The sequence below is a fragment of the Dipteris shenzhenensis genome, chromosome 26 (genome assembly GCF_047967505.1).
Source record: "Dipteris shenzhenensis isolate YYH24624 ecotype China chromosome 26, Dip_SZ_1.0, whole genome shotgun sequence".
NCBI lineage: Eukaryota > Viridiplantae > Streptophyta > Polypodiopsida > Gleicheniales > Dipteridaceae > Dipteris > Dipteris shenzhenensis.
Window position 1 is genome coordinate 31,564,092 of NC_141621.1, and position 8,320 is coordinate 31,572,411.

Consider the following 8,320-nt stretch of genomic DNA (forward strand, 5'->3'; position numbering starts at 1 on the left):
TCAATCATGGTATATCAAATGCGACATACCTCGATCGTGGTATTTGGCATGCCACATACCCATCAGTCCAGCATACCTTAATCGAGGTATGCACATGCCATGATACCTCGATCGAGGTATGTTAGCTGCTGTTATGGATAAATTTGTCTAAGGAAAAAGGCATAAATATGAGTGTGTTTTTGTATGTATGGCAATAGTATAATAAAATATGGTGTGCATAGGGCCTAGGGTTGAGGTGGCAAGGCATGACCATGTGCCACCCTTCCATGTAAGAGGACCCATAAGGTGTGTTGTACATAATCCATGGTAGTAATATTATAAAATGTAAGGTGGCATGACTCCTCCATGTGCCACCCCTCCACCTAGGCTGCATTTAGTGAGATATGGCTCAAAGTCCATGGGAGAAGTAATATAAAATAGGTGGAGACGGATATTATATTGAGTTATTCCCTCCATATGGGATAGGCCCATGTGGGGGAGGTATAGAAGGTCTAAGAGAGCAAGTTAAATAATGGGAAAAGTAGGATGAGGTGGCAAGATTCCTTGTGCCAACCCTCCACTCGTCCTCGTAGAGGTTTAAACATATCATAAATTGGGGAGAGACCAAAGGAGTATCACAAACTTGAGATATGGGGCTTGATTTATGTGGAAAAATGAGGCAAAGGGTTGTCGCACACAATTAAGAGTGCGTAACCGCCTAGCCCACATGGGAGACTTTTCCACACACACCATGCATGTGGGAGGATCCATTTATTGGGAGAGACCCCTCTCTTAGCTATAAAAGGAAGGGGCTATTCCTTGATGAGACACACTCATTCTTGTAAAGCCACCTAGCTAATACTTTGATATTTCCCTCTCATCCTTTCTTTCAAATAAAGCATGGTCCTCTTCCCTTGATGTCACCATCTTTACATTCCTCCTCCCCTCATGTACATGCTTCTCTTCCCCCTCTCCCTTTCCCCTTGTGCCATAGTCTCCCTCTTCATTCCCTTCCCTTCTAATCCCTTTTTCCCTCCCATGATAATGTTTCGCCCTCACGTTCTCCTTTCCGGTCCCCTATGGCCCTTCAGCGTTGCCATGCTTAGTGTCTAGCCTCTTGTCTTGATTTCTTTTCCGGCTAATAGAATTGGTGTGGCTACAAGGATCGAAATCTCCATGGCTAGTGGTGTAAAACCTGTTACTCCTACAACTGGGTGCGGCTCTGCAGCCTCTTCCGTGCACAGTTCTTTACTTTTGCACCTCCAAACTGTGTACCTTCCCTATCCCTATGGTTGCAAAACCTCCCTGCTTCTGCACTTTTAAACTGCCTGCTTTCTACTTATAGTTTCTATGTGTATTCTGGCTAGCAAATCTTCTACTCGTACTGGTCGCATCTGCAGAACTGTAACATCTGTGCTCCTTCTGAGTTCTTGCACGCGCATTCAATTCACGCATCAACTGTGTTCACCCGCGTGACAGTTTTCTGGGCTCCTGCATCTTTTGGTCACAGACAGTTTTTCTCACTTCGCACGTCTACTGTGTTTACCCGCGTGACAGTTTTCTGGGCTACTGCGTCTCCTGGTCGCGGACAATTTTCCTGTGTTTCTGCAAAACTGTAATAGCAGATCCCGTGCCCCCCTCTCTCTCTTCTTCTTCTTCACCTTCTCCTTCTATTTCTCCTTTTCCTCTCCTCTCCTCTCTTTTTATTAAAGAGTAGGATTTGAACCCAAGACCTCCCCCTTCACAAAAGGGAGACTTATCATTGGGCCAACAAGTTGGAAGTGATGAAGATGTAATGATTTTTGTTTATATATTGAAATCTCGAGAACTGTAACTCTCTAACTGTGGGGAGTTTACTCTTGCTATAAAAAGCAAAAGTACTTCATTTCATGTGCTCTACTCACATCTCTTGCTAGATCACCGATTCGGAGCTTTTCCAAGTCCACTTCGCGGACGCACGACACATGAGAAGGGTGGATATTTATGTCACTTCTCGACGAGTTTAAGGATTTGGTGCCTGGTCCTCCGCTCATTACGGCTACCAATTGGCGAGATCTCTTTCTTGATCTTCATGTCGACCTTTAATGGCTGATTGTCCAGTGCATTGTTCAAGGAGATGACGGGTGGGATGATACACCATGGTTGGTTCAAGGTGAATAACTATTGATACGCTGGGAGAACTTTGATTTTAATTTTGCTCATTGTGCGGTGATCGAGCTACTTGATACTTCGGAGGTAATTAAAAGGGTTTCCTTCATCGAAGGGTGGGATGCTCCCCAAGCTTGGGGGGAGATTTGGTGTATCTGCTTGTTAATTCCTGTGGATAAGCTCGTCTTGAATGGTTTATTCTCAATCTCACTACAAAGGTTTCTAGGCCTCGGCTATGGTTGGTGATGTTTCGACCAAGGAATCCATTTGTACCTAATCAACCTTTTGTGCCTCATTTCGAGCTTCAAGTTGTAATTCTTTTTGGTCTAAAGATAAACTATCAACAAAGGATTGCAAGTTTATTTGGTGCTGAACGTTTGGCTCAAGTGTTGAATTCTCCCCACCCTCTCCTTCTACCTATCTTGGACTACCAAGAAACTTGGGATGTCCGAATTTGTCCTGGTGTGATGACATCTTGGATCCTTTAATTTGATGGAGCTTACAAACCTTCGACCAAGGCTGCTAGCGTGGGTGTGAAGCTCACTTCATCGGGTAGTGAAGAGTATTGTTATAGCAAGTTTGCACCTGCAAGTACTTGCAATCAAGTTGAGTACTCGGTGCTCATTTTTGGGCTACAAAAGGCACAAGAACATCACGTCAAGCAACTGGAGGTGCAAGGAGATTCTCAACTAGTGTGCGAACAAGTTAGTGGAAGGTGGAAGGTGTGGAGCAAAGGCTTGATTCCACGACATCAACAAGCATTGGAACTTTGCAACCAATTTGAAGAGGTAAAAATTCAGCATATCCCTCGAGCTCGAAATCTAGTTGCTCATTTGTTGGCACGTGAAGCTTGTACTTCAATCACGCATGACGCGAGTGGAAGCACCACCCCAACAAAGGCGCAAGCCACAAAGGAGGGTGATCATTTGTAAGGAATGCAAAGGTTGTGGTCATCATGAAACTAAGTGTTGGGCATATTTGATACGAGTTTACCGACTTCGGAAGATCATTAGAAAGGTCCTCAAGGACATTGCTCAAAAGAACGATGCCAAACCGCACACCCCTTGAAGAAATAGTATGGCGATTACAAGAACTAGAAGAAGCTAAAGGTGATGTGCAAGCTCTCCAACTATTGACATTTGTCGTGGCATTCTTGTTTGCCTTGATGAACAACCTCATGCAGCGCCGTGTCTCTAACCCTCGCTTGTAAAGATGGATGTGATATCATGAGGGTTGGTCCTTTTAAGATTATCTATGTGCTATTCTATGCTGAAGATTCTTCCCGTATAGTATTTCATAATACACCAGTCAAACCCTACCCTGCCTATGTGTGCTTTGTGGATGTATCTTCACCCGATTTTCAATTCAAGCTTCCTCTTTCTATTGTTTGTCCATAGATAGGCCTCGTCTTGCCTCTCTCTTTTCCATCTTCCAAGCATGGCTGACATTCCTGTGTTTTGTGAACGGGTGGAAGAAAATCCAAATGAGTATCTTGTGGCCTTCAAGCGCCATTGTGTTTCTCTCAACTTTCTTACTGAAGACAGATGGCTGTTGGTTCTTCCCACATTTCTAGAGGGTTTGGCTCAAGTGTGGTATGAGAAGCAGGCCGAAGATGTTCACCAAAGCTGGCCAAGGTTGACAGCAGTGATGATTGAGTATTTTGACAAAGAAGAGGAGCCGAAGAATGTGTACCTGCAGGTGGCAAACTTGAAGCAGTCAGAAGGTGAGACGGTGCATCGATATGTGGATCGAGCGACCGTGCTCTTGGACCGTTTAATTGCCATGCATGAGGACACTGCCGGGTTTTGAGGTGGAATGACTCAGCATGTGTTGGGTTACCTTGTAGCAGGAGCAAGTGACAAATTTCTCCTCAAGCTTAAATGGGAGAATCCAGAAACTATGGTGCTAGCACATGAGATTGCTCAAAAGTTTGATAAAGTTCAGTCTGACCCCGCTTCAAAGAAGACGATTGTCCCTCCGCAACCCCCTCAATTCTTGCAACAACAACCTAGGGGGTCTAACTTAGGGGCATACCACCACCCCTCATCAGGGATGTATCCACCGCCTCTACCTAAAATGTATGGTCCTCCCTTAGATGCTTACCCTTAACAAGGTGTATATTCTCACCCTCCGCCTCGAAGATCTCCCCAGCCTCGCCCATGAGCCCCCCTCCTTTCTACTCCCTCGGCCCCTCCAGCTAAAGAGGCCCCCCCTGCAACAGAACCTGGAGTCAATGACCTAGCCAAGGCCGTGAATGATCTTCGGCTTGAGATGGTGGGCATCAAAAATCAAGCCAACCGCCCTCCAAGAGACTGTGCTAATGTTGTATGCTACGCGTGCCACCAGAAGGGTCATTATCGCATAGAATGTCCCAATATTCCCAGGGTGAATCTTCTAAGGGAATCAGGCATTGAGGATTTTGATGTAGAGATCCTTGACCTTGGGAAAAGAAGTCATACCACCTCGGACCCCTCTCCAAACCATGGAACGGGCTGCCCTAGGAAGAAGGTGTCCTTCTCAGAGCCCTTAGATGCTGAGATGGTAGACCCACCAACAGAGAAGACTAAAAGATCCCGCAGGAGTAAGTGGTCGCCCTCGGATTTTCCCATCGGCTTGGGGCAAGAAGACTATTTAGTCATTCAGAACCTTGCCCATCGGTCTTTGAGCATCACGCTCCCTCAACTAATAGCATTAAGCCCTAAGGTGAGACGTGAGCTGAAGCAAGGGATCTCAAAAAGGAGCAAGAAAAAGGGAAAGGTACGAGAGGTATCTTCTATCTCTGAAGAAATTGATCGGCACCCACATACAATAGATGTCATCATAGATAATTGCCGTGTCAAAAATGTTTGTGTTGATGGGGGAGCTGCATGTAATCATCATGGTGCTGCAAATCATGAAGAAATTTAATTTGAAATGCACAAGGCATTCCTCCACTCGAATCAAGGTAGCAGATGGTCGACGACTCGCCACCCTGGGAGTCATTGAGGATTTTCCCATCACTGTCAATGGGTTGACCACCACCGTCAATTTCTATGTAGTGGACATCGAAGATACAGGCAGGAGTTACCCAGCCATACTCAGGAGACCATGGTTGAGAAAGAATGATGCAGTCAGCTATTGGAAGACATGACACATGTCTTTTGGTGCTTCTAAGGAGAAGATCCCGGTGCAACCAGGTGCCACGGAACCAGAAGAAGAAGAGGAGCAAGACAGTGATACTCTCTCATCCTCGGTGTTTGAATCAATGGAAGGATCAGACGGGGGGAGGAGCTCTCAGATGAGGAAGTTTACATGATGGGGGTGTCTCCGACCCCGCCACCTGTAGAAATGGTAATAGCTAGTCCTCAACAGCTTGAATCTATGCTTTCCACAGACCTCACTCCAAGTGAGAAAGATGAGTTCCTAGAAATGTTCAGAGATTTCCCTGACCTTTTCACAACTAGCTACCGACACCACCACCATGTGACTGCCATAGAACACAAGATAGAGCTGAAGCCTGATGCAAAGCCTATGGCTCAGAAGTATCAGAGATTAGGGCCGGGCCTACAGACCGATGCTTTGCCCTTAGAGTTGCAGAAACTTGTAGAAGTTGGGTTTATTGTTCTAGTTCACAATACTGAATGGGTTTCACCAATGGTAGTCACCCCAAAGAAAAACAACAAGTGGCGGGTCTACATCGACTATAAGAAACTCAATGCAGCCACCAAGAGGGATCATCATCCTCTGCCCTTTCAATACCTCATTCTTGAGAAGGTAAGTGGTCATGAGATGTATACTTTCTGTGATGGTTACTCTGGGTTTTATCAAATCAGAATTGCCGAAGAAGATGTGCTTAAAACCACATTTGCCACACCTTGGGGGACATTTGCATTCAAAGTAATGCCATTTGGCCTCACCAATGCTCCTGCTACCTTTCAAAGATTTATCAGATGGCTTTTGCTCCTTATTTGGGGCATTTCTTGGAGGCGTTTTTGTTTTCTATATATTCTCGTCATGAAAGGAACACATCATGAAGGTTAGGTTGGCCTTCCAAAGGGTCAATTATGCAAATGGCAGTCTCAACCCTGAGAAATGCACCATTGGAGCCACTCAAGGGAGGTTACCGGGACATATTGTCTCATCTGAGGGTGTCAATCTTGACCCCGAGAAGGTAGAAGCCATCCTCAAGCTCTTCCCACCATAAACCAAACGCTCGGGGGGGTCACTCATCATATGTAACCCCATCATGTGAGTTCAACAGAAGGATATTTTTTATTCCTAAAATTTACAAAAATAAATATACATAAGGGACTATTTAAAATAGTTTTGGAAAAAATTTGCAGATTTGTATAGAAAAGGGGTACATTTTATTAATGGAAAAATTTACAAATAAGGGATTTTAAATATAGGCCTTGAACGCACGTGATATAGAGGGTTTATACATAGTGACCCCCCCGAGACCAAACGTCAAGTATGCTCATTTGTCAATCTAGCAGGATACTATCACTGCTTCATTGATCAATATGCTGCTTTGACACGACCCATGACTATGCTATTAAAAGATGGGATTGATTTCTCTTGGGATGAGGATTGTGATCATGGGTTTGCACAAATCAAGAATGCTCTAGCTTCATAACCCATTCTACGCAATCCAGATTGGTCAAAGACTTTCTATATCAATTTTGGGTTTGGTGAGCACACTGTGGCAGGTATTCTTCTCTAGCAAGGGGAGGATCGATTCATGTATCCTGTTCGATTTGCTTCTCGACAATTGCTCAACACTGAGCGACACTATTCAGAGACTGACAACCATGCCTTCTCTTTGGTGTTCTGCATTGAGAAATTTAGGCATTATGTGGCTAGAAAGTCCTTCATTATACTCACTAGCACTGGTCTTGCAAAGCAGGTTCTTCAATCACTAAATCCCATGGGCAGGTTGGCCAAATGTTTGGCAGTCTTATAAGAATATCATTTTTCTTTCAAAATTGTAAAAGAGGGTTGTTCCAACTTGAAGAATGCTTTGATTTATTTAGAGGAGTGCCTTGATGTAACCCTTGTAGCGGCCATAGAAGTTGGGGATCCATGGTATGGTGCTATCTACAGGTTTCTAACTACTTTCGCCAAGTTTCCTCTAGAAAGTACTAGCTATGAGAGAAAGATCTGCAGAGATAGTAGGCGCTACACCCTCTTTGATGGGGTGTTGTATCATCAAGGCATGGATGCGGTACTAAGATAGGCCATTGATGTAGATGAAGTACCTAAGGTATTGAAGCATTATCATGATGGATTTTGTGGAGGCCACTATGCCAGTGACTATACAGCTAAGAAGATTTTACATGCTGGGTACTATTGGCCGACCTTGTTCAAGGATGTCACTATGCATTGCAAAACTTTTGAACCATGCCAATTCTTTGGTAGGAAGGATTTGCATCCTGGGCAACATCCCCCAGTGATGTCCATCCATCCGTTTCAGAAGTGGGGAATAGATTTTGTCAGGCCCTTGCCCATGACTGCCCACAAAAAGAAGTATCTTTTGGTAGCCACTCGGTATGTCACTAAGTGGGCTGAAGCTATCGCCCTCCCCGCTGCAAATGGTAAGGTAGTTTCAAATTCATATTTGAACGTATCTGCACAAGGTTTGGGACACCCATGGAAATAGTATCTGATCATGGGAGTCCATTCTTAAATGAAGCAGTGGAATTGCTCATGGATCGCATGGGTATTGATCATCACACCTCTAGCATCTATTATCCAGCATCCATGGGTCAAACAAAGCAGACCAATGGCCTCCTTTGTAAAACCATGGGAAAAATGGCCACAGGGAATAGAATCCAGTGGGATCAGAAGGTCACTGAAGCCATGTGGGCTTACAACATCACTCATAAAACATCTACAGGTCACACTTCTTTTGAGTTGGTATATGGTACTGAGGCAGCTTTACCACTAGAGATAGAGATTCTGGCCTTGAGATTGGCACAGGAATAGAGGATGATAGAAGATGAACATGTAGAGGCCAGATTGGTACAACTTGAGAAGTTAGATGAAACCCGATGCCTTGCACTACATCAAACAGAGATCCAAAAGAATCAACAAAAGGCCCGCTTGGATGCTAAGATTCTCAAGGGATGGGAAAGACACTTGGCAAGAAGAAAAATTTAAAATTCAAGTTTCTACAAGTTTTGCTTTTAGCATACATTTGTCTTTTCACATCCAC